We start from the raw sequence: 22,729 nt of genomic DNA, 5'->3' as shown, positions 1-22,729 counted from the left end.
AAAACCAGATATCCACATGCAAAAAAAAATTTAAACTGAGACATGGCTCTTATACTTTTTACAAATATTAATTCAAAATGGATCATAATGTAAATGTAAATGTAAAACACAAAACTATAATACTCTAGAAGATAACTTAGGAGAAAACCTAAGGCAACCCTGGGTATGGAGATTCCTTTTTAGATATAGCACCAGACATAATCCATGAAAAAAATAATTGATAAACTGGACTACATTAAATTTAAAAACTTCTCTTCTGCAAAAGATAGGATTATGATAATCAAAAGATAAGCCACAGGCTAGGAGGAAATATCTGCAAAAGACACATCTGACAAAGGACTTTTATCCAAAATTACAAATAACTCTTAAAACTCAACGATAAGAAAACAACCCTGATTTAAAAATGGGCTAAAGACTTTAACAGACACCTCACCAAAGAACATATACAGATGACAAATAAGCACACAAAAAGATGCTCGGCATCTTGTGTCATCAGGGAAATGCAAATTAAAACTACAATGAGATACCACTACACATCTACTAGAATGGCTAAAATCCAGAACAATAACACCACCAAATTCTTGTAAGGCTTTGGAGCAACAGGAACTCACTGGCAGGAAGGCAAAACCATATAGCCACTTTGGAAGACAGTTTGGCAATTTCTTACAAAACTAAATATACTCTTATCATAAAATCTAGCAATCACACTCCTTGGTATTTACCCAAAGGAGTTGAAAACTTATGACCACACAAAAACTTGCACACAGATGTTTATAGCAACTTATTCATAATCACCGAAACTTGGAAGCAACCAAGAAGTCCTAAAGTAGGTGAATGGATATATAAACTGTGGTACATCAAGACAATGGAATATTACTCAAAAGAAATGAGCTATCCAGCCATCAGAAGACACTGAGAAACTTAAAGATTTATTACAAAGTCAAAGAAGCTAATGTGCAAAGGCTACATACTTCATGATTCCAACCATAAGATGTTCAGAAAAAGGCAAAACTATGGAGACAATAAAAAGATCAGCAGTTAATAGGGAGGAGCAAGATGAGTAGATGAGTAGGCAGAGCACAGAGAATTTTTAGGGGAGTGGAACTGAATGATACTATAATGATGGACAGATACTAAATAATTATATTTTTGTCCAAACCCATAGAATGTACAATACCAAGAGTGAATCCCAAGGTAAACTATGGACTTTGGGTGATTATCACGTATCTATACAGGTTCATCCTTGGTAAGTTATGTACCATTCTGGTGAGTGAGGTTGATAATGTGGGAGACTATGCATGTGTAGAAGTAGGGAGTATATGGGAAATCTCTGTATCTTCCTTTTAATTTTGTTATAAATCTAAAAACTGCTCTTTAAAAAAGTCTTTTTTTAAAAAGTTACATATAAATAATCACAAGCACAAGAGGATTTTACAAAGGGAGAGAATGATAAGATGGTACCAGTCACGAATTATAATAAACTGATAGTCACAGTCAGCCTTATCAATGCCCAAAAGTAAAAAACCTGAAAGTCAAACTGCTCCAAATTCATTCAACTTTTAATAAAATACAAAGGAATTTATTTTTATAAGATATTAAAATTAACTATTTCAATTCATTTCACATATATTATAATCTCACATCTTAGTACAGGAAACAAGAGATTAACATCTGACACAGAAAACCTTAAGAGAAACTATAAACATGTAAAATATGTATCATGTAATTAAGGAAAACTGTTAGATCAGAATTTTAGTTGACATAATATATTAGCACATATTTCAACTAGCTCCACCCTGACTCCCCTCCTCCAAAACAAAACCGTACTTTTTTAATTCAGGATACCTACTGTATAAATTCCTATCATAATCTAATCTGATGTGGTCAAGTCAGTTAGATCAAGAACCAACAATCAAATTCTAACATTTTGTGGCACATTTTTTAAATACAATTTTTTATGTAAGATCTAATTTTTATACAAATGGAATTTATTTACAGGGGAAAGCTGTTGCTGAAAGGGAACATGCACAATCCAAACTGTATGAAAGTTCCACTTGCAGGAATCATTACTTTTCCTTCTCATGAAGAATAAACAGACAAATCAAAGGTCAGTTCCAACATATCTCTCTGATCTTCCTATGGATTGAATAGATTTCCTAGAAAAATTCTTTGACTCAACAAAAGTAAATGAATAAAGGTAACACAGTAAGCCGCAACAATTATATTTTGAGTACATTTAGTAAATCAGGTTTTCAGAACTTGAAACCCACTGAGTGACAGAAACATTATTATTTATGTGGGTTACGTTCTGGTGGCAAAACACCAAAGTTGGGTGTGTGTGTGTGTTTTAACTTTTTACTTAAATATGCATGATAAAATGGTAGAAAAACATCCTCCCTAGCTAAACATTCCAGTTTCAAGTCCCTGATCTTGGTACCCAGGATCAAAACTTCAGCAAATAAGGAACTGAAGGTGGCAACAATTACTACCAGAATATTTTCTGCAGATCGGATCGGTCTCAGCCCATCTGATTTCATGACCCTATTATTATTCAATCCTCCAAATCAAGAGAGTGAGCCTGTCTCCTTTTCCACTATTCTTCTAAGGCTTCCACAGTCAAGTTTCCTCTCTTACTCTAATATGCAACAGAACCAAACACATCTAAAGTATTTCATTAGGAGATGCTGGTTGGTCTCTGTTACAAAGAATTATAAGGTTTGAGAAAGGGATCAAAAACTGGTATGTTGTATTTGGCCAACACAGTATTTTTTAAAATTCTGAATAAACATTTTTTTTTTAAATCACATAAAAGTCAGGGTTTCTGGCTTTTTCTGAAAATCAGAAAAATCTGGAATCACTGGAATCACCTCCCTACAAGGCTACAATGAAATAAAGCCAAGTAGCAACAATCCCAGTGAAAATGAACCATGAACTCTTCAGTACTACCACAGTCTCAACACCTGCTGTGAGGTTTACCTGATCTAAGTCCATGATGTGATTTATCATCTTAACTTTATACTTGGTATAATGAAAGCAAAATATTTATCTGTACCTATGTCACTATCAAAAGAGAAAAATCAAAAGATAAACCAAGAGATTAATATGTTTAAAAAATGGCAACCTATTTCTTAGCATAAATTATAAATATATATGCCCATTTCATAAAGGGATTTGAATTCACATATCTAATTTATGCACTTCCTTATCCCTAGTTTAGTCTAACAGATACTTACAGAGAGGAAGAAACTAACAGCCTCAAGATTCAGTACAGTGAACAATGAAAGGAACAAATAAGGGCTGCAAATCTGTTGAAGTGGGAAAACTGTTTAGGTGGGAAAGAATAAAAGGAAATGAAAGAGATCAACGAAAATTAATACTGCTTTGCAAGTATACCCTTGATTACCTTTAAGGAGAAGAAAGCCTGCAATTTCAGAATTCTGTTTTTCACTCTTCTACAGTCGTCCAATATATGCAATCCCTAAGTAATCTTGTTTCCTAATCCACTGCTTTTAACTACCTCAATATGTACTGTGACTTCCAAAGCATACTTCCAGCCCACATATACCTCCTGGGTTTCTAACACTTAAATTCAACAGCATACTGAATCCTTCTGCCTGAATTTCTAATGGGTACCTCAAACTCTTCATGTCTAAAGTTAAATTCATTTAATACCACAAATATTTCCTATGTTCCTTTATTTAAATTAAAAGGAGGCATCAGTGCCTATCCAATCATTGAAAAGAGAAATCTTAAAAGTTATCTTGGACTGCCTCTTAAACACTCTTAATCCAGCTAATAAGTTATATTTTACATCTTAAATATCTCTTAGGGCCCTCCCCCTCCTCATCACCAAAGCCTTAGACAAGACCTTCATTATAGCCTGCAAGACTACAACTCTTGCCTCTCCTCTATTCCATCCTCCTTACTGCCAAAATGACCTTTGAAAAAAGGTTCTGAAATACCTGGCTTTTTCATGAGTAGGATCTGTTCTCCTACTTCTGTTCTCTAGGATGGATTACCTCTGCTCTCTAGCAACACTTCTATCAAGTTCCCTTCAGGAACCAGCTCAAACTTATATCTTCAATGAGTCTTCCCTCATAAGCACTTTCCCCTCTTCACAGATAGAATGTTCAGTCCTTGCATTCTCTGACTCCACTGCACTATTTAAAGTTCTTCAGTAATTATTTATGTATATCTGCCTTTTCTAGACTAGAAACTTCTTTCATTCACTGATCATTTATTAAAGTCTAGTATGTGACCCCTACAGCCAGGCTCTGCAATTTCAAAGATAAGTAAAGGACTATTCCCAGCCTCAAGAAGCTCAGTCTTCAGAAGACAGAGAATTACATACATAATTATAAAACAATACAGTAAGAAAAATGATGGACATGCATCAGCTATTACAAGGCACTAATGAGGAGTAGGTAATCTGATCCAGCCTGAAGGGGAGGAGTGGTGGCAAATCAGAGGTAGCATCCTGAAAAAGGTGACATCTAAGATTGGTCTATGAGGATAACAGGACATAGCCAAGCAAAGAAGAGGGCAACTGATAAAGAGAAGACAGCAGGAGTAGGTACTGAAACAAAAAACAGTGTTCCATAGAGAAGACACTGAAGGTTGTTTTTAAAAGGGGGATTGTAAGAAATATATGAGATGTTTATGTTTAAACCATTCTATCAACTGTGTGCAAGATGGATGAAGACCCAGAAGCTACAAATGATCAACAGTATCCAAAAGCAGGAGAAGAGATGGTAAGATCAAAACCAGTAAATATCTAGGGGATGTGTAGAAGGTAACTGCTGATCTTACTGAGAGTGACATCTATAGAGTAGTGAGCATAAAACCATACTGCAGTAGGTTTAGGCATGAGTGGGAACAGATATGTAAATACGTCAGGCTCTAAGGAAGGATCCAGTAAAGAGAGAGTACAGGTTAGATAAGGTATGACTTATGGAGCAGTAGGTGAAAGAGTCAAAGGTACAAAGAGAATCTGACAGCTCAGCTTCCAAAGCACAGAGTTCTTTAAGGGCAGAGAGCATACCATATTCAACTTTTATCTGCCCAAAGATAACAAAATTCCTGGAACATACTACAAACTCAAAGATTCTGTGATACGCATGAATACATGAATGAATGCAGGAGTCTCCTTTTCTAATACACTAAACACTCATTCACAAAACAATGGACCATAAAATATAAAAAACAAGCATTAAAATAAGCAAACTAACCAAAGTGGGGGAAGGGGCACTAAAAAGAAGTATTCCCTAGAACATTGTAGCTCCACTCTTGAGAGTTACTACTTTAGAAATTTATTTACATTTAATGAACTTAAAATGCACAAATGCATGAGATATAGAGTTATGTACCATGATAATGTCTGCTCAGTCTTTGCCATTCAAGTATAAGATCTATTTAGGAGTTTACTAAATAAACAACTGACTATGAAACCGAAACACATTATCCTATCTACTTTTTCCTCCCCAATCCCCAACTGTGTTTACACCAGGAATGTACACCTGACACAAAGACAGCCAATTTATTGTTTGGCAAACATCATATACGTTGAGAGATCGGACTCCATCAATGATATGAGCTAGACTCTCTCTCAGTAAGTTGAGAAGTTAAAAATTGTTGCCAGCCAATGGAGGACCCTGAATCTGAAAAAGGATATGTATATTCTGGGGCTGGAATTGCCATTATAAGGGGACATACAGGACAATCAGTAAGTAAGGAAGCCACTGAAAGAAAAACTGAAATGAGGCAGATACCCTCTGAAAAGCCAAGATGAGAGACTTTGTGGTTCTCTGAAAGAAGAGTTGAGACCTTAGGCAGCTTTTTAGTCCCCACAGGACCAGCTGCATTCCATTTTACTTCTCTGGATTCTCTTTTTTATATGAAGTAATTGGGGTATACTTCTTTTCCTTACTATCAAGAGTCTCAACAGGATAAATTCTTGAGCAAGATTAGATAAATGCCAAGAATATGGAAGTCATTTTTGTTTTTTTAAGTCACTAAATAGATACTACACACTGTAAAACAGAAGTAGTTAAGAATTCTCATTTCTAATCCTAGCTCTGCTCAAAGACATCATGTGAACCCAGGTAATCAGAATGTCTCTCAACCTTTGTTTACTCACTTCCAAAAGAAGGAACTGGATTATAGACTTCTTATACTTAACTGGCTTAAAAATTAACTTGAGATGATAGTGTGAGGGTAGTGTGTGTACACAACAAATTCAAAGATACACTCAAAGCAACTCTTTGGAAGTCTCTCGTGAATTTCTGTAACTGTAAGAAGAACGTAAACTTGGAGTATAAAAAGGCTCTTTCCTAAAATTCTTAACTGGGTTATATTTAATAAATTATTTTGCTGTTGGGATCATCACTAAGGCTAGAAATCCAAAAAGCAGTACCTGAAGCAAATGTAGGATCTGTGGCGAAAAATGAAACTGCCATTCAGGACATCCGATAAACTGCCTCTCTTCTTAAACTTTTCAAAAATGCCTACCTACTACAGCTTAAACCATCTTCCAGGGGATTCCTTAAGTACAGATCACCATGCTCTGAATTTTAAGAATTACCCCACCACACTGGACCACAGTTACAAGGGTGGATTTCTATAGCTGGTTTTCAGTCTGTGAGACAGCCTGACAGAAGAGCTCTATCAAATAATATAGAGTAAATGATGACTGTGATCAAACCAATAAAATCTCTCGGAACTGTCAGTTGGTAGTGATAAGAATAAAAACAGCAGTGAGACAGTAACAAAGTCAATCATAATGGCACAGCACCAGAACAGGGACTGACAAAAGCCTAATGCTAGGAGAGTCACAGGGTAACCACGTAGCTCAATCTGTATTACATACACATGAACTTCTGGTTGCCAGATATGTGTTGGATCCATAACTCCGATCTAAATCTCAGTCTATCTGAAACTAGGCAGTGCAGCCATTTCTGCTGTACTGTGAAGTTCAGCTATCTAATAAGGCTCTTCTTTCACTGATTTCACCACATACCTTGTCAGAAAATTTTTGTCATCTAATGTAAATTCCCTCTGTGCCTTACATCCTTAAAAAAATAAGTCTAATATACCTAATATTTTTCATAAAGCTAAATGTATTCTACGTACCTTTTAATAGGTCTCTATCTTCTAAAACTAAAGAAGAAAAAAAGACCTTCAGAGTCTTTCCTCAGTCCTATAAATGTAAGTTTATACTCTGTTTTCTCTGTTAACAGAACTCAATTAGGTCTTTCAGAGTTGTCATTAGCTTCTTAACTTTTTTTCCTTTTTTGACAGATAATTTAGTGAAGACCATATTAAGATAAAAACCAAATTAAAAAATGAAATACTGAAAGAAAACAGGCAGACTTCCATAATGTCAGAAGGTCATTTATTTAGTCCAAACTAAATCAAAATCAACCTTACCTCAAAAACTTAAGAGATCTTAGAAAAAAAAATCTAAAATATTAACTGGATAACGACAAACAAAAAAACTTAAGAGACCTGATGACTATTCAGCGTATCTTAAACCATTTATTTTAGATTTCTACAGTATCTATCAAGCGCAATACAAGGTATTGTTTTAACAAAGATGTTATAGTGATAGGATGGCCCCAAACACACAGAGACTCAAAAAACAACTGCCAAGCCCTGCCAACTGACTCCTATAGCAATAGTAGAAGACAAAGAAATTTGCTCTGCACTAAAGTCAATTAAAACCTATAAACAACTCCTTGAAGGTACCCAAGACTATCTGTGTTGCTATTTTTCCTCCTTCATCATTTTCATTTTGTACAGTAAATAAATTTACATTTACTTAGACCTCTAAAACCATTCTCATAGGTTCTAAAAACATAAATACAGTGAGAAAAAAAGAAATGAAGGAGCACAACTTCACCTCAATTTGAATGAAAGGAACAAAGCAAAACCTTATTCAATAAACTAGTAAACCACTGGAAAAAGACAGATAAACCTGTTTGAAAACTCTCTTGCATAAGATGTATCAAATAAGAGTTGATATCTTAAAAAAAAACTGATCTTTGGCTCATTTTCTTTTTCAAGTCATCATAATCTTAAATAGTGGAGTAGAAGGGAAACAAACAAAACCGAGGATATGTAAAACGGTGTAGCTACTGTGTAAATGGTTTGGCAGTTACTCAAAAACTTAAACATAAAATTACCATATGGTGGAGAAACTTCACTCCTAGGTATATACTCAAAAGGACTGAAAAATCAAATAAACACACGTGTATACACGGTCACAGCAGCACTATTCACAAGAGCCAAAAGGTGGAAATAGTTCAAATGTCCACTAACGAACGGGTGGTCTATACTTTCAACAGAGAATTATTTAACCATAAAAAGGGGTGAAGCAGTACTGACACATGCTACAATGTGGACAGTACGTTATGCTAAGTGAAAGAAGCAAGGCACAAATGGTCAAAAATTGTCTGATTTCATTTACATGTAACACCCAGAACAGATAACTCCATAGGGACAGAATGTAGAATGGTGGTTGCCAACTGCTGGGGGGAGACGAAAATGGGGAGCAACTGTAATGGATACAATCTCCCTTTTGGGGTGATGAAAATGTTTCAGAACTAGACAGTTGGGATAGTCGCACACATTGTGATTGTACTAAATGCCAACGAACTGTTCACTTTAAAACGGTAACTTTATGATATGTCAATTTCACCTCAATTTTTTGAAAACTTAAAAAAAACTGGGTCAGTTGTTAGAAGACACAATTTTTAGACCCAAGTTCTAGGCCAGCCACTTATAGCTGACCTCTCTGAGCCTCAATTTCTTCATCTGTAAACCAGCTGAGAACAGATGATATCCAACGTTCCTCTCATTAACTGGTGCTCTAAATCTGCAGCTCTGAATTTTTAAATAATTGTATCAATAGAAATTTATCTGAAAAACAAAGCATGAAGTACTGGTTAATGTTCTCAGCAACAGTTTTACAGGAAAGTCATTACAAAGTTTAACAAAATTGCTTCTCATAATAACTTTAAATAAAGTGGACATAAATATTAAAAGGCAAGTCAATAAAGACAATTCTGCAAGGAGTAAAATTTATGTGTTCTAGGACTATAATTTTCAAGCAGTCAAAGTATATCCAAGGAAAGAAATTAGAGAATCTAACCACAATTATAACAAATAAAAAGATGAAATTTGAAAATCTAGAAGAAAGGTTAGATTAATAAATCTCAGGCATTTTCCCCTGATTACCAATTCTTTCAGGCCTTGAGAGGTGCTGAGTATCATATAGCCTGCAGTCACTGAGTGTTGGTAGTCTGTATTTTCGATTTAGAGCTAATCAGCATACACCTAAAAACAAGGTAAACCATAAAAACTAAAGAACCTAACTAATGTTCTTACAACCCTACTTCTACAAGGTGGCAGACTAAAGCCACATAAGCAAAGCCAAAATTTTCCTCAGGAAGCAGCTTTGGATATATTCCAACATAACAAATGTTGACCTGAAGTTATTAGAATTTCCCTCCATACAGTATAGCAGAAATAATTTTGGCTTAGAAAATTTAAGCCAAATGATGTCAGCTGCCACAGCCAGAGAAAAATCTTAATAACATTCCTATGAATAGTCTGAATCTATATTGGCAAAACTTAATTATGAAATGTGTCCACAGATGACTGAGACAACTGACTAGCTGTGCAGAGTTTTTTAATAAATATCAACTGAGTTTTAGAAAAATGGGTACCATTCATATCCACCTAAACATCAGGGAAATCAATAAATATAATCCAAAAGGAGAAAAGGAAAATAAGCACCATTTAGTATAACAGCTCTTCAGTTTTCATCTTGATAAGCACATCTGAAAATTATGAACACAAAAGACACATACAAAAATGCATGTCACACTTAGCTGTAAAACACATCCTTTCAATGATGTAACCTAAATCTCTATGACCCATCAAGGCATCATCTGCTTGGTGTCATAACCTTAAAAAGTTATTTTTAGTTTCATAATTCAAACACATGTGAAATAAGGTCACTGTACGCAAAATCGTCTTATTTTAAAAAATGTAAAAGCTTTAATCATGGACATATATTTTGCTTAGTAAGAGCATATGGGTTTTAATTACTAGTTAACATGATATATCGTAATTATGCAAAAGTATGTTTTCCACTTGGCATACAGTTTTCCTATTTCTACACCAAGTTGTTACCAAATTTACTACTTTAATACTTACCCTATTCTGACCAACAAATATTAAAAATTTTTTATAATGTTTTGAATGAATTCTTCATTCAAAAGTAATTTCACAGATGATTTGCATAACCAGGATAGCTCTTGAAAGCCTACAAGTATTATACTTTAAAAAGCTTTCTTTAATTTAAAAGAAAAATAAATTTACCGCACTCTGTTGACAGTGACATCTGATGGTTTCATTTTCCAAGTTTAACAATGCAAAAAATCAAGCTACATGTCAAATTAATCAAATGAGTTACAGTTAACCAATTTATTCTGACAATAAATTTGAATCAGTGTAACAATTATAAATTTATAGTCCCATATATAATTTATACTTTAGTTAATCTAGGCTGAATGGTTTCTTTGTGAAACTCACTTCAATTCCTCTACACATAAAATTCTGATGTATAAATAAGGCAAGTTTGCCTAAGAAATATACCAAGTCCCTTTTTCTCTGTTTCTAAGTCTATACTATTTCTTGTATGTTGAAAAAAAATCTGGAATTGGGCAATTAAAATTGTTTCTGAAAAGCATCAAGTGTAAAAGTAAAACAGCAAAGGCTTTGCCACTGTTAGGTACAGCAGAGTGTCACTCATGCAAGCAAGCACACTGGAGTGAGCAGAGCTATGCTGTGCAGAACTAACCAAGCCGTGACACTCCAGAGCCTCCTCCTGCTAGTGTCAGAACAAAAAGACCAGGCCTCTAACCACTCCCCTGGGAGCCTGCGGAACAACAGTGTGAAACTCTGGGCCTCTCCATGGATCTTACACAATCAATCCAAACCCCTTAACAAAGAGAAGGATTCAAGACTAGGATTTCCTACAAAGTTCAATCCATCTAGGTTTTAAACTGTTCCTGAGAACCATTCACCCAATTCCTAACTGTCATCCACCACAGGACTGCTGAATGTATTTTCCAGACTAATTTTGAATGCACTATGCCCTGTTACCTTTGATCACCACCAAAGGTAAATTTATACAGTTATCAGTCTTCTCCCATACTCTAACCACTGTACTGCCCTCGTTTTTTTCTCTTTTATCCAACTTCCCACTGCTTCCCTTCCTCCCAAAACCTCCCTTGAGGTTTACTCTGATTCATGGTAAAAATAAACGCATCTATATCCTCAGCAATTTCACTGTCTGCTTTAAGTAAAAGCTGCTTCTCCAGAAGCACTCTCAAAGGCTGCTTATTCTCTCATTTATCATGTACCCCAACTTCATGATGCAGGGTCATGGTCCCAACATAACTCCCAGCCAGTTTCCTGTTTAAAAAAACAAAAACAAAAACAAAAACAAAACCCTGTCACTGTACAAGTGCTGCACTAACAGCATTTTAAAGTCCCACTGCCCAGGTTGCATGCCACACAAATTAACTCAGAACAGCTGAGGATGGGAGCTAGACATTAGAATTTCCAATGTGCAGCAAAGTTAGGGCAGCAGCATTAGTAGTTGTAAAATTCTCCAGCTGATGCCAAAATGCAGTCTCAAGTGTGAACCACTATCCCCAAGGCACTCCTAATCATTCACTCAAAACTCTTGACACAGCACACAGCATTCTTCTCTATCCTAAGTACTACATAACCTTGAATTATTTCAATACTTATATGGATAATCCATCCAACACTCTACTTTTAACATCATGAGCATTTCACCTCCACCAACTTTACTGCAACTCTACTTTAGCCACTGTAAGACCACACTCTAGACTTCATCACCCTGTCTTCTCTGAATGGGGAATGTCAAAGTTACCTTACTCTCTGACCACAATCTTCCAGTTTTAAATTAGTTATACCTACTGCATCTATTTTTCATTACCAGAGTTGCAGATACTTGATTCTTTTACTTTCTTCTTACTTAGCCCACTTCTGTATTCACTTCCCCATCTAGATTGGACTCCATAGTACACCATTTCACCCACTGTCTTGTCATTATCTTTATCACATTACATTGGAATTGCCTGTTTTATTTTCTTGTATACACCACATGCTCTAAATCTCATAAGGACATAAATTGTGTATGTTTTGTTCATTGATGCATCTCTGGTACCAAATGTAACATTTGGAACATCCAGTATACCCTAAGTATATAGGGAATACACAACAGATCTTCTCATTAATCATCTAAATCAATGTTATCTATACATCAGGATTCTTTTTCTTAGTGGTAATCTTAACCAGATTATCTTCCTTTCTGATCATTAACTGGCATCTTAATACTTGGAATTCATTTGCCATTGGTTTCTGTGTCAAATCAATTCAGTGAATAACTACTACCTACAGGGCAGAGGGAAGGGGAGAAAAGTATAAAGTGTAACAATAAACAAAAGCTACTGAAAAAATTAGATAAACACTTGAGAAACTTATCAAAGTGGGAGAAGATAATTTACATCACCACCTTTAAGAGTAACTTTTTTAATTTAATGAAAATTCCCTCTAATGTATAATAAAACAAAGAGAAAGGTATGGAAGTACTCAGACCGTTTTAAAACAGAAAAGGCAAATAATACTTTGACTTTTTACTAAATATACTTCTGCACTGGTTTACTTTTCAAGCAGCAACTTTTTAAAATAAATGTATGACAAATGATACTTTATTGTTTTTGGATTACACATACCACTTTTCCTAAAAAAGACATACCATATCCTTAACTCATTTTATTTACATTCAATTAGTCATTTAAATTAAATGAATACATTATTATGGATGTTTATTTCTATCAAGCAATAATCATAAAGACTGTCATAAAACTTGTACTCTACCATGCGAAAAACATGAAACTAACATCCTGTTTAAGAAAGCAAGACAAAACAGCTAGTCAAATTATGATATAACAAAGGAATAACTTAACACACACAACCTTAAAAACGGATTTGCATATGTAAAATCTTAAAAAAAATAGATATATGTTTGTATATTGTCAAGGTTTCATTAAGAAGTAAATAAAAATTTTAAGGCTTTTAGTAAGTACAACGCTAAGAAGGTGGTGGTGATGAGGGCAAACACTGCTGAAAGTGACTGTGAAGAGGCAGCTGGACCATAAACAGAGATGATCCTCAAGAATATCACGATCTGAGCCAAGATTCCTGGGCCTGGAGTGTTGCTAAAAGAATAAGCCAGCCTAGTAATGGATCTGCAAAGTGAAGACCCAGAGACTCAGAATGTGCTCGAAGAAAAAAATAATGGGTAAGCACACAATAATCATGAAATACCAGAGCCAGGAATTCAGCAAGGAGGAGTAAACAGATTATTACAGACAGAGGGCAGGATTGGAAATATATGGTCTCTGCTTTTGGAGGATTCTACCTCCTCTAGAGGGTGTGGTTAAGTATGAAAACATTCACAGCAGGGCAACTGAAGACTGGAACACTGCAGAATTGTAGCTTACTGTAGTTAGCTAATCCACTAGAGAGCACAATGTGTTTAAATTATCTAACACTGCTACAATGTAAACCCAACCCCTCATCACCCTCAATTTCTCAGTAAAGTCTTCTATAAGCGTGCACATGCATGCACACACACACACACACATGCACCACACACACACACACACACACACATACACCCCCATCTAAATATGATAATAAAGTTCAAGGAAAAAAAACTGTGTTTTCAAAATTCAAGTTAGGGAAACTATAATGGCTTAATTTCAGCTCTATTTTTATCTATCTGGTTTGTCTTGCTTATGTGATACTTTATACTATCTCCTGAAGCTAATGAAAGAACAGTGATTACAAAATTTAAATATCTTTTGATACCAAAAGTACAATCAATGAAAAAAAAATAAACTGAACTTTAAAATTTTAAAATGTACTGCAAATGATACCATCAAGAAAATGAATAGCCAACCCACAGAATGAGAAAATATTTGTAAATCATGTATCTAATAATGAATTTCTATCTGGAATACACAAAGAACTGTTAAAACTGAACAAGAAACAGATGAATAACACAATTTTAAAATAAGCACAAGATTTGAATACACATTTCTCCAAAGAAGATAACATAAGTGTGATCATGAAAAGTACATGAAAAAATGTTTAACATCATTAGACTTTAGGGAAATGCAAATTAAAACCACTATGAGATACCACTTCTCACCTACCAGACGACTATGATAAAAAAAAAAAAGCAGATAATAAATATTCCTGAGTTGTAGAGAAATTAGAACCCTCCTATACTGCTGGTGGGAATAAAAATGGTGTAGTACTTTTGAAAACAATTTGCAGTTTCTCAAAAGGTTAAGAACAGAGTTACCATATGATCCAGCAATTCCATTCCCAGTATATACCCTAGAGAATTGAAAACATACAGTCCATTCAAAATCGTGAACACAGCACTCATAGCAACATCACTAATAACAGTCCCAAAGTGAAAGTAACCTAACATCCATCAATAGATGAAATGATACACAAAATGTGGTCTTTCTATACAAAGGAATATTATTAGGCAATAAAAAGAAAAGAAATATTGATACGTTACAACATGGATGAAACCTGAAAACATGCTAAGAGAAAGAAGCCAGTCATAAAGACCACATTCTGTATGATTCCATTTATATAAAGAGTCCAGAATAGGCAAATCTATAAAGACAGATTTGTGATAGCCTGGGGCTCAAAGGAGGGAAGATTTAGGAGTAATAGCTAAAGGACGAGGTTTTTTTTGTTTGAGGGTAATGAGTTCTACAACTTACTGGCAATGGATGCACAACTCTGTGAAAGTACTAAAAGCCACTGAATTGTACTCTTTATTTGTGTGAATTGTATGGTATATAAATTACATCTCAAGAACGCTGTTTTTTAAATTACTACTTACTAGTTAAACAACAAAGAGAAGTAAAATAAATAAGCAAAACAGGCTAAAGGGCAGACAGAGATCAATGGAATAAAAACAAGATAAAAACAATTCCAGAAATAAGTATCTAAAAAAATAAAATGCAGAAGAGGTACCGCTTTCACTGCAGTGATTCTCAACCAAGGGGAATTATGCCTCCCAGGAAACATTCAGCAATGTATGGAGACTTTTTTGGTTATCAGAAAGGGGGAGGTGGGTATCACAGAGGCAAGGACGTCGCTGTGCGCATCCTACACACCATCCTAATGTACAGGACAACCACCAACAACAATGAAGAGGAGAAAGAAGAGGAGGAAGAGGAGGACAAAAGATGGGGAGATTACCTATTCTGGATTAAAAAGACACAACAATGATACTGCTGGATTAGATCCTGGTTCAAACTAGGGAAATCTGAATATGCTATTAGATGATAATAGGGTATCAGTGGTAATTTTATTAGGTGTGACAATAATGCTGTGGTTATATCCAAAAAAAAATCCTTATTTTTGGGAGATTCATGAGAGTATTTTGAGGATATATGATGTAATATCTGCAATTTACTTTAAAATGGTTCAGCTACAATAACAAAAATGACATAGTGAGAGATAAAACAAATAATTAATGTTAACAAATCTGGATAATTGGTACATGGGTGCTAATGGCAATATGTTTCAGTTTCTGTATGTCTGAAATGGACATTATAAAAAATTGATAAAAATTATGAGTATATTCCCCTATAAAATACCTCACAAATTTACTAAAAATATGTAGGAAACAGCTAAAAATATGTGGAAATTCTGACTAAAAAATGATAAATCATTGTATAATTTAGGGTCAGGAAAGGTCTTTTTTTAAATGGCAAAATCTGTAGGAAAGGCCTGACATATTTGACAATATAAAATTTTTATAAATAGCAAAAAATCCATAAAGTTAAACATATACACACTTGTAAAAATATATGCATCCTATACAATAAAAGCTTAAAATCCATGAGTAAAGGGATGCTATAAATCATTAAGAAATAGACCAATACTCCAAAAGGAAAAATAGGGTAGGAACAGGCTACCCTAAAACTGAAAATACAAATGGCCAATAAGCATATGAAAAATGATCAACCCCACCAACAAAGATACCCAAACTTTTAAAGCAAGGCAAAGGTGAAAAATTATTAAGTCAAATTTGTTCATGATTAAAAAAAAGCTAAACATGAGATTAAAAAGTATAAAGCATGCTGCTGACATTTGTTTTAAATACAATTTTTAATGTAGTATTCATCTATTTTATTAAATATATTTAATCAGGGATAGAAGCTGAATTTTATCAAATGCTTTCTGGGCATTTCCTATAATATTCAGGATTTTTTCCTCCACTGACCAATTAATAAAGTTATGAGTTGTAATAATGTATCTCATACAGAAAACAAACTGAGTTACAGAGAAATTCACCTTAAGCTCCTTTAACAAAAGTGAATTAAAAAGAATGAAGATTTCCACTGACAGAAGTGTTCCTCTACTAAAGCACATAAGATTTTTACCACAGCAGTTAACTGGTGCAATACAAGATAAAACAGGCCATATTCCTAAGTGGCCCCTCCCTCACTCATATAAGACTGTAACAATACAAGAATAAAAGTCCCAATATTCACAATTCAGATTCTGCTTTTCCCCAAAATATACAACCCAAAAGGAAATGACAGGAGACAGATCTTCAAAGCACAGCCTAATACTCAACTGTCACCAATCTCCTACCTCTCCTTTCTTCTTATGAAAAGGAACATCCTCTGAAACAACAGAGCCATGACATATTAAGCACTTAGTATTAACTGCTCAGTGCTTTGCTAACCACTTTACATATATTTCTAATTCTCACAACTCTGTGACATAAGTTATATTACTAACTCTATTCTACAGATGAGGAAAGAGCTAACTAATAGAACTGGACCAAGAAATGAGCTTGGTTTAAAATTCAAGCGTGTCCTGAACCATTATTTTACACTGACTCAAAATCTTTTATAAAAGGGCAGGGAGGGAATGGGCAAAATTCTGCACACATACTTAAATAATCAAATAAAAGTGATTTATTAAGATTTAAAAATTCAATCAGAAAAAACTGAAGTGATTAAACTGACACTAATACCTCAAAGTCCTCAGTACTCCTTAAGAATCTGATGTAGATTTTCTAAGTATTAGTATTCAGATAACTTTCAGAGTATATTCTAGCGTTGGTGCAGGTCAAATTTCCTTCACATTCCTGAAGACTGTACAGTAACAACTCAATATCAAAACAATGACCCTGAAAGTACTACAAGATTCTCTTATTTCACAATAAAAATAAAGCTCAGCAGTGTTCATCAACTCAGAGATAGTCTTTTTAATTAAGGCAAATTCAATCAAAAGGATATAATCATAAGAGGAAATTATACTGAGCTGTATTATTTAAATATATATATAAACTGTTCTACAGATTCACTTTTTAAATTAGCAATGGAAAATATTTTTTAACTTGTAAGTAGAATATAACTTAAAAATAAAGCTAAATTCTCTATTGTGGCCTGCTTAGTTCACTGAAGAGTGGGAGGAAAGGATGAAGATACTGGGAAAAAAACAGAGAGCAAGCTGCAGGCCTACAGACACAGAAAAATAAAAGTTACAGGTGAGGAAAAGAATCAACACAACCCCAAAGCAACAGCAGTAAGAAGAAAAATAAATATAGTAAGGAAAATAGAGACAAACACAGATTCACCCACAAAGGATCCTGATGGCATAATCTTCAGCTAAGTAAAACATTACTATCACATGAACACTCTACTCCGTGAATATAACAATTTATTGCACTATTACATGAATGCAGATAAGCAACTGCTGAATAAAGGAATTGAAATTATTTATATTCTTAATACCCATATTTAGATTTATAAGTACAAATTTTATTTGAGGTAACTTAGCCCTTAGTTCTTTTCTTAACCTACTACACAGTACTACTAATACCAATCAAGCCAACTACATATTTTTTTAAACAAAGAATTTTAACATTCCTCATTTTTCTATTCCCTATAAAAGGAACAATTCAATAGAAAAGCTTATATAAATTGTGAACTACTTTACATAAACTTTTATTAAATTGACAAGAATTATAGTACTTCCCATAGGAGAAAACTATTTAACACTGGCATTTTTAAAGCATAATATGAGAGTATACCACAATTCTCCCCTTTCATTTCATCTACAGTAAAAAGCTCCAACGGCCAGAAGTTATTGGTTAATCAGAAGTTCTACTTATGAACAATTCGTATTATACAAGCATCACCTCTCTTTATTTTCTCCTGATAGTCTAAAACTAGCTCTTAAAGAAATACATAAAATAGAAAGTAAAAACTGAGATAGAAAGAGAAGAATTAGATTATTTGGGTCAAAGAGTCTTACTTTCATTTGACATTTTAAATCTTCCTCAAAGAAACAAAGACAGAACACACACAAAAAATTTCAAACATTAAATTCTAAGCTATAAAAATAAACCACTTGTAATTTACATCTGAGGAATAATAATAAAATCTAGTTATTTCTTAAGTGTAACTGTGAGAAATACTGTGTGTAGTATTTAACATACATTATTTCACTTAATACTTATAACAACCCTATGGGGTAAGTATCATTAATTTAAAAGTTACACAGATGAGAAAATTGAGATTCAAAAGGTTAGTAACTTTCTAAGGTCGAAATACTCTGAAGTGACAAAACTTAAAGATTCAAATTCAAATAATTTGACATCAGCCATCACTCTTAACCAAAAGCATCACTCTTCTTCAGAAATTAGGAATCTTTAATTTCTGATCAGAAGATATGTGTGTATGTAGAGAAATATATAGAGATACAAAGTAAAGAGATAGAGATGATTAACACTCTGAGCCCCAGTACAAAGACAATCTCACTAACTTCAGTAGCCCTATAAATTTTGCATTAGTGCCTATTATTTGGATGAATAGTCTGAGCTATCAGACATTAACTTATAGAGTTTTCTGGTTCAAAATAGACATTTTTTAAATTATAAAATACTCTTAAGCCTAATTAATTTTTCTAAAATGTTTATATAATCAACACACTCATATTGGTAAAGTCCATTATTTCAGTTCCTTTTTCTGAATCTTCGTTGTGCTCCACCTTTTAAATTGTTTCCAATCTTCCTCTAGCCCATTTCCTCTTATTCTGCTCTTACCAGGATTCCACAACTGTAACAGTTTAAGTGTTGAGCACTTAGGTACTACTCAAGAAAAAGCATCAGATGTTAGTAATTAACACCAGACGTTAAAGTAGCTGATTATATTAATAGCTGCAATCTGATTAAACACCCTGAGAAAAATTCTGAGAAAAAAATGCCACCTCATATAATTTCAGGAAGAGAAAGTAAAAACAAATTCTAAAGTACAGTATTATGACTTGGAGAAACACTGGATAACACACAATATCATAATGTCTTAAAATCAGACCATTATTTCCCAAAAATCTATGTGATGACTAAACTGAGGTGAAATTTTATTTCAGACTTAACTCTTACATTAAAACTGTAAAACTTCAGTTTTATAGTTTTATAACATCTAAGTCTCAAATGATAGCGAATCTATGAGCCATTCTCCACACATGCATGTTGTCACATAACTAGCCTGAAAACAAAAGATGTCACAATACAAAGAATCACATACTCTCTCCTGTGCCAAACCACAGCCAGGCTAAAAATAGCTCCAGGGTTCCAGGAGCAAAACCAACTCAGGTTTAAATGGAGTAACCCCCAAGGACTCTCCAATAATGCAGGGCTAAGGTCAAAAGCAAAGCAGGATTCACCTTAGAAGTTGCACAGATGCATCAGGATTAAAAGGTTCCTCAGGAAATTGGAAAAACAGTACAATAATCTAACAATGGTGAATTATTCTAGTTGATTGTATATGAACCGGTACTAACTGAAAGATCATTAAACCAGTTTATTTCCACCACTGAACACAACAGAATTATTTTATTGACCTTTTCTGGTATGTATTATTTCTGAGTATACAATGGAATTATAGATGGGTGAAATGATCTAACAATGCTCTAACAGTCACATGGAGAGGTACTTTAGTTAAGAGATTGTGATAGCAGCTGCCTTCCTAGAAAATGTACCCCCCAAATTTCCAACTTGTTGAAACTCATCACCAAGTTTTTACTCACACTTGCAAACTTTCAAGATAGCATTAAAGGTCATACAAATGTGAAACACTCAACAAAGCACAAAAAAAACTGCATTATTGTACTATGATAAGTAACATTTTATCTAGTTCAGGAATACACATAAAATCATAATAAAAATTAGGTAGTAACAGATATAAAATCCAAACTGCTTTTGCATTTGTAATTTGTTACATGAAAACAACATCTAATCAGACTTTTTCCTGTAGAAAAAATTAAAACATTTTTTAATTAAAAATTAAAACAATTACATTCTAACTAAATGTCTGGTGTTCAACCTTTTTTTTGGTCTAACTTTTGTGTGTTTTGTGACTTCATAGTATTCAACCACAGTGTACTATTTAAAAATGCCTACTGAACATAGATAGTAACCAATCCTTGAGGGGAACTGATGTGACAGTTTAATTTTATCAAAGACAATTTTTGTCTTAGTAATTTTTCACTTTTATTTCATTTTACTGGAGGGAATATTCAACATTCTTTCATTGACAGGTACTTAGTGAGGACTATGTGGTAAGCTCTATTCCATGCACTGGGAGTACAACTAAGCTGCACATTCAGGAGTTTACATAATATGTAATATATGGGGGTAGGGACCAAATATTTCTTTTACCGGGGTAGTGGAATTCAGCTGGGTCTTTCAGTAAAATTTGGTAGACCTCTTAAGTTGATGTAAAGAGTTTTTTCAGAAAAACAAAACTAACAAAAAAGACAAATTCATAGATTGATTTTTTTTTTTTTTTTTTTTGCTTCTCTGTTCCCTCTCTCTCTTTTAACTTCTCACTGTGAATCAGCTTAGAGCAAATAGAGACAGTAGAAATAGGTTGACTCTTCCGTTGCAAGAAGCTCATTTTAGAGAGGCCACCTCATCCAAACTGGTAGTTTTACCTGGAGTTATAAAGCAAATACAAGTAATTATCTTTTATTTTAATTACATTCTCCAACCTTCTCTTCCTCTTAATTTTTCACTCTTTAATTATGTTATTTGTTTTATTCTGATAAAAGATCTCAAGGCTTCAGCTGAATGATGGCCAACCTGGCACAATTCAGTTCTGAGAGGAATTTTCTGAGGGCAGGTTTCAGGTCTGACACCACTTTAGCACCAGAACTTGGCATGTGCCTACCAAACAGGAGGTGAAAAAAGTGAACCACAAAAATTAATCTCCAATAAAAGTTACAACCAAAGCCTTAAAAAGTTTATACTAAACAGCAGCTTGTCTTTTTAAGAATTTTCCAGGATTTAAGAATTTACCAAGGTTGATTAAAAATAAAAGACTTCCCAAAAATATTTCATAATACATACACACAAATGACTACTAACCCTCAAATAAGTAACCTTTTTCAAAATATTTTTTGGAACTTCCCTTTCAGAAATTCTTTGGAATCAGCTTACCAACTGCACAAGAAACTACCCTTATTACCAGCTGGCAAGACATGATCTCAGTCTAATTTTTTTCCTTTGCCTTCTTTTAGTCTATTTCCTACCTCCCCTGTAACTAAACCAGTGGCCAGGAGACCAGGTCTTTCTCCTAGGATCCACCCACTGAGAAGCTAGTGAGCCTTAAAGCTAGATGGAGCCTAGGGCTTGAATTCATATTAATGCACTCATGTAAAGAAAAAGCATATAACGAAAAAAACTGATGTATTAATCACAAATGTTTGTACAATGACTGACAGTTTACAAAGGGTTTCACCCTCCAGCATTTTATTTGATCTTCACAACAATGTGAGAGAGCAGCTAGGAAGGTGCTATTATTATCCCAATTTTACACAGAAGGAAACTGAGGCTCAGAAAAGTTCTGAGCTCAGAAACAACTTCCCCAATGTCACACCACAAAATAAGCAGTGAAGACTCATCCTTATAATGCTTAACATATAGGTCATATTTGTGTAGCCTCACTACTGTGGTAGTTGATAGACATAAGTATGCATCACCATGACTCCAGCCTATTATTCAAATTTTAACCATTTTTTAACATGGTAAAACAGTTTTAAGAGCTGTCCACTTGCTTTAATTCAAAGTCCTCTCTCCTCACAAATATATAAAAAGCATTGTAATATCAAAGTTAAACTTCACTCAGAAAGTCAATTTTAGATGATCATCAGTTGAGAGGGCAGCTGATGGTCTGTGAAACCACAGAATTTCAAAACACAATTTAAAAAGCGATACCCTGAGAACCTCAGTCAGGAATGCCATAAAGTCACCTAGTTTTGCCACCAAATGGCTAGTGAGTAGCCAGAATTGAAAACTCCTTCCCATGATAGAACCTATTTTCTTCCTCATCCAGAAGCTCATGATCCCTTCCTTTCCATTATTACTTAGCTAACACAACTTAGTTTGTCCCACCTAAAACAATCTATTTCAAACGTCCTTTCATACCCTTTTTTTTCCAAGAGAATACTCTTTATTCCACAATTAAACTAGAAATGGCACTAAACATGTAAGTAAGCATTAACACATCTA

The 22,729-nt window shown here is 34.1% G+C and overlaps 1 protein-coding gene and 1 long non-coding RNA gene across 4 annotated transcripts in view; both read right to left on the bottom strand.

Moving 5' to 3' along the window:
* Positions 1–22,729, bottom strand: part of SNX13 (sorting nexin 13) — a 110,978-nt gene that overhangs the window by 81,345 nt on the left and 6,904 nt on the right. The window lies entirely within an intron of this gene.
* Positions 713–15,835, bottom strand: LOC116664941. Its single transcript, XR_004321496.1, has 3 exons — positions 15,826–15,835; positions 7,893–7,897; positions 713–876 (listed from the first exon to the last, which is right to left on the bottom strand). It is a non-coding gene; the product is annotated as an uncharacterized LOC116664941 (long non-coding RNA).

The sequence above is a fragment of the Camelus ferus genome, chromosome 7 (genome assembly GCF_009834535.1).
Source record: "Camelus ferus isolate YT-003-E chromosome 7, BCGSAC_Cfer_1.0, whole genome shotgun sequence".
NCBI lineage: Eukaryota > Metazoa > Chordata > Mammalia > Artiodactyla > Camelidae > Camelus > Camelus ferus.
Note: the sequence above shows the minus strand (reverse complement) of the source record. Positions and strands in the feature narration are given on the sequence as shown.